This window comes from Balaenoptera borealis (genome assembly GCF_965194805.1).
Source record: "Balaenoptera borealis genome assembly, chromosome: 12".
NCBI lineage: Eukaryota > Metazoa > Chordata > Mammalia > Artiodactyla > Balaenopteridae > Balaenoptera > Balaenoptera borealis.
Genome location: NC_138869.1, coordinates 33,275,746 through 33,281,429, shown reverse-complemented (window position 1 = coordinate 33,281,429; position 5,684 = coordinate 33,275,746). Strand labels below are relative to the sequence as shown.

The 5,684-nt window shown below is 38.3% G+C and overlaps 1 protein-coding gene across 13 annotated transcripts in view; it reads right to left on the bottom strand.

Annotated features, from left to right (window-relative positions):
* FHIT (fragile histidine triad diadenosine triphosphatase) overlaps window positions 1-5,684 on the bottom strand; it is a 1,491,711-nt gene that overhangs the window by 607,876 nt on the left and 878,151 nt on the right. The gene's annotated exons all lie outside the window — the stretch shown is intronic.

Here is a 5,684-nt window from a genome sequence, read left to right as displayed (position 1 = left end):
TGGTGCGCTCCCATTTCTGGCTAAGAACTTTTTTTTTTTCTTAATATGGTAAATTACCAGTTACATTTTTTCAGATTAAATGTGCACGTTTTAACACAGAACATATTCTGACAAATCTGACAGAAAACATGAAAAACGTGTGCTTTGTATCATTACGATTATTTTTCAGATAACAACAGCTGTTTGCCTATACAAGCAAGAGACTGTTTTTCCACATACCAGCAGGTACCAGCATTCAATCACGAAAGAAAAATAACTCTCCCTGGGCTTTCCCCACATCGTCAGCAAGCTGTGCATTCATATGTACTCTGAAAATCAGAACCAAGTCGGGTCTGCTTCCCGTCTGACTACTTTGCCACTCCTCTCTTAACATGGCAAATACAAAGTACTCGCATTGGGCTGACTCAGAAGCAAGTGAATCACTAAGGCCTATACAAAACCCCAACCAGACAGGTGAGCACCATTTCTGCTCTTCCTTACTCACAAAGGAGATTAGAAGACATCCATCTCTTGACGGACTATGAAAGCACTGGGCAAAAGTCAACTGTTAAAGAACTTATTCTTTGTTTTATGACACTGAAGAATCGCTTGAAAGTCTCTCACAAATCTCAAGATTCCATTGATCACACTGTGTGGTCAAGAACCACCTCACCTGTCAAAACCTAATTAGATCTGTGCTATCCAAAATGGAAGCCAACAGTCACATGTGGCTATTTAATTTTAAATTACTTAAAATTAGAAATGCAGTTCTTCAGTCTCAGTAGGCACATTTAAAAAAATTTTTATTGAAGTATAGTTGATTTACAATGTTGTGTTAATTTCTGCTGTACAGCAAAGTGATTCAGTTATATATATATATTCTTTTTCACATACTTTTCCATTATGGTTTATCACAGGATATTGAATATGGTTCCCTGTGCTATATAGTAGGACCTTGTTGTTTATCCATCCTATATATAATAGTTTGCATTTGCTAATCCCAAACTCCCAATCCTTCCCTCCCCTCCCCACCTTGGCAACCACAAGTCTGTTCTCTATGTCTGTGAGTCTGTTTTGTAGATATGTTCATTTGCATCATATTTTTGATTCCACATGTAAGTGATATCATGGTATTTGTCTACCAGTAGGCACATTTCAAGTATTCAGTAACCACATGTGGCTGGTGGCTACTATAGAGGATGGTGTAGAACATTTCCATCATTGCGGAAAGCTCTGTTGGACAGTGTCAAGTTAGATAACATGCAAAAAATTAGCAATCCACAAAACTTAAAAAAGAAAGAAGTAGGATGGAGAGAGGCATGTGACTGGAATGCAAACTAAGGGACTATTTTAAAACAACATATCCCATCATTGCAGTTACACTATGTCAAGCCAAACAAAAGGAAGTCTGCATTGTTAGTTTGGTGAGCTCTTATAATATGCTCGAGATGGAGACAGAAAGTAAAGTACGTGGACAGAAATTTCATTTATAAATACTGGCTTGATACCTGCCATGGCCACACTCAGACTACAGCTGAGGCAAAAATTCAGCTACTGATGAACGTCAGCTTTACTCTTCTGCAAGAGGAAGCTAGGCTCAGTAACATTTCTTCTTGGGCTAAGTTTACAGCTGAGACACTGGTTCTCTCCTTAATGTGATTAATTGTGGTACTATGCATGCATTAGAGAATAAATGCTTTTTTATCAGAGGGTAGGAAAAACCACAATACTATGTGCATTTTCCCTTCCTTCTCATCCACTAGGAAGAATTGAAGCAATACCAGGGAGTTAAAATAGTCAAATAATGGTTAAAAGCCTGTCTCTGGAATCCAGAAGACTGGTTTTTGTGGCTTCACTTCTTTCTGGTTATGTGAGCTTGCACTCTGCCTCAGTGTCCTCACCTGCAAAGCCTACAAGAAATAACGTCTGAAAAATTCTTGGGGCACACAATTTCCGACAAAAGGAATGCTTAGCAAATGCAATCCTTCTTACTCTAATTATTAATTTAAAAAATGCCTAGCAATTTGGTCACAGTGAACATAAGTAAGTACAACTTAAATAACAATACTACAAAACTATGGCAACAATACCACAAACTGCCTGTATCCCCCCCACAGGCTGCTTTCAAGCTGCACAAGTTACTAGCATTGTACTGTACACATTCCTAGCACAGTGAGTTGCTCTAAAAGCCCTGGGTTATGGTACTAGAAGAGAGGACTGAAATGAGAAATGAAACACACACTGAAATCTTCCTAGGGAGACCACAAGAGATATGTGATCACTCAGGATTTCCGAAGAATCCGGAGACAGCAGGAGCATCGGAACACGGAGTAGGCACGAGAGACTGGAACGTTTGAAAGTCTCATAAAGAAAACAGTTAGCATTCATGGTCACGGGATACGATCAGACTTAGGGTATTCCTTGTAAAGACACTGAAGTGTACTCTGAAATGTGTAATCACCCATTACTGTCAAGCCTGAGCATTTCCAAGTTTGAAAAATCATATACCCAACTTTCCATTTGTAAAAAAAATCCCATAACAAAGTTATTTTTTCCCATTTGTGTAGAGACCTGGAGAAAAGTGTCATGCCCCAGAAGCAGCAGAAGGCAAGATGAAATAAATTTCCTAGAGGAGCTTCAACAAACAGAAACATATATATGTTCTGCATCAATAAAATTAATCATAGGAAACTGCCCCATTTCCACCACATTCCACTTCAAGACTACAGCTTTTCCATTAATCGCTACTACCCTAGAGACATGCCTAACATTGTAACAGTATATGATAGACCATATGCGCTCAATTTTCTACAACAGTCTGTACTACAAAAAAACTCTATCTTACTGTCTCTACAAATCATCAAAACATTCAAAAATTCCAATACTTCAACATCCAAAGTGTATACACCAGATTATCTCTTGTACCTGGAATTGACAGAAAAATCCTTCATCACACTCTGTCTTCCAAAAGTGAGTTCAGGGACCTCCCTGGTGGTCCACTGGGTAAGACTCCGCGTTCCCAGTGCTGGGGGCCCGGGTTGGATCCCTAGTCGGGGAACTAGATCGTGCATGCATGCCTTAACTAAAGAGTCCGCATGCTGCAACGAAGATCCCATGTGCCGCAACTAAGACCCGGCGCAGCCAAAATAAATAATAAATAAATATTTCTTTAAAAAAGTGAGTTCAGAAAAGATGGTAAAGATTTCCAGTTACTAAACTTGTTAGATTCCGCTCAAGAAGAGATAGCACGTGTTGTTTTCTGCATGATGTGACATATCTGAACAGCTCCAGTGAACACAGAAAATTATGACACATCATGGTAGCACCATCCTGGGGATTGAACAGTGTATGTATTTATGATAGCGTATAAGTGACCAACTGGTGTATAAAGCACCAACTGCAAAGTCAACCCTCCCTCAGAATGAGAGAGTGGAAAGAGGGTACAGCTGTAGGAGTCAGATGGGCCTGCCCCTAACAACCCCCATACCCCGCACACTACTTAATAGCTGTGTGACCTCAGTTTCCTCAACTCTGAGGTAGAGTTAACAATGACTCCCTTCCAGACTTCATGTGGGAAGTGAAGGAGGCGACCAACAAAGGAACCAAAGACGCCACCTGATATATAAAGGAAATATGGACTGTGTGATCCATTCCCCATGTCCACGGCAGGTATCACTTACCCATTTCCACATCTGCTATTTCTGTTATTTATGTGTAAATATACACATTTATATATTTCATTTATGACAGATTTAATCACTGCAATGCATGCATAAGCAAATACGTATGAGCACGTGCATGCGTATGTTTATATATAAAATGAATTATTTTTGCTCTTTGATCTCCCAATATTTTCTTTGGATAACAACTTTTCTTTCTTGTTTTCTTTCTGGATTTGGATGTCAGGATCCAAAAATAACCTAGCTCCCCCAAATCTCTCCCATATTTGTTAACTAAGAAGTGATTCATTTTCAGCCAACATGCTATATTTCTTATCCATACCTTAAAACAAAGGAGAATGTCTGAAAGTAATACGCTTATTTCCAATTCTCATCAAATAAATCCATGGAAGATAAGGACGTTAAATTATCAGACACCAGTCATTTCTTGGTATTCTACCCTCAAAGTGCTCCACGCACACAACCTTTCTGTTGAAATCAGCTCTCAACACCTCAAGTATATGTCAGAGGGATTCTTGAGCCCATCAGTTCACCCAAGCTCCTGACTTATTCCAATTTACCCTCTTGAATTTTATTTCCTCCCTCAGAAAAAAGAAGCCCATCTGCTAGAAGGAAATATTCGAAGCCAACATGTCAAAAGTGGAATCCCTGCTTCATAACAGCTGTGAATCAAAACACGAGTGACTGAAATTAACTACATTGTGCTCTGGAGCAGATGTGCGCTCAGATACCCACTCAAGCTCTTTTGTTCCAGGCACCGTGTGTAAATCATCCATAGGCAACACAGTGGGCCATATTCTCACCTCGTTGTTATTCATGTTAATTCTTAATGTTCCCTGAACTACAGCAGACTTTGAAATTTTTTTTTAAAAGTTTAGAATCTTTCTTTTTTCCAAAAGAGGAGATTCTGAAAGTTGCCAATCACTCACTAGAAGTCTTGACTAAACAGATGGGTTTTGACACCTCTGGTTTGATTTTAAATGCAAACATGTCAATTTATGCTCTGGCACAGGTTATTCTGTCTCTAAATCTTTTTGGGGGTATACAATTTTTTTTTAAGTTTTGTTCTCTAAACTCAGTTGTTCCTATATTAGCAATTAAGCCAATAGAGGTCTTATCACAGAAACAGTTACATAATTCCTACATTTTAATCCAGTAGTCTTATGTAATTTTAAATCATTACTAAAAACGCTACAAAATAAATTCCAAGTGAGAGAAGAGACACATGCAATTGAAATTTCATACTTATATGAACGTAAAAGTACGGAAAAAAAATTGAGCTTGCCGTCTTGGTGGTTCCGTAACCAATAAACATGTATCACATTCCTACAGCCAGAACTAGCAAGTAAGGGACACTTTACCTCCAATTTTTGTTCTTGTGCCCATGACAGACACTGGAAATCCACTGCAGGACTTCTGCCATCCTTGCCCTTCAGATGCAACAGACTCAATTAGCTGCTCTTGTGAGATATAAACCTAGGACCGACCTTAACATCAAATACTAAATTATCTAGTTAGAAAGATGGAATATACACAAATGAAATGACTTGAGAATATTTTAAGCAGAATGTCAAAATATGTAAGATGACTGATTGCAGGATGATTCCTAAATTATTGAAACAGCACATTTGTTTTATTCCACCATGGAACTGTGCTGTTTTGAGTTGGTTACATCCGCACAGCACTTCAGTTCAGACTGGTAATTCTGTATTAAGCCCTTTTTTGGGCAATAATATATTGAACTTATAATTTTATTTTAAATCATTAAATAAGCAGTATAATTTTTAAATGGTGAAATTGAAATCTGTTCAATTACAGCACTGCATTTTAAACCCACGATATGTGAACTCTGCAGAAGTCTGAAGAATTGGGTCCACGTGAAAACAATGGCAACAGAGAAAGGGAAAAACACTTTCTATCACAAATCAGAAGTACTTGTATAAAATTTTCTTTACTGTACTCTAAACTCTGTGTTAGGAACCATGCCTTGGAAGTAACCCACTATTTATTGCTTCTCCCCCTTTC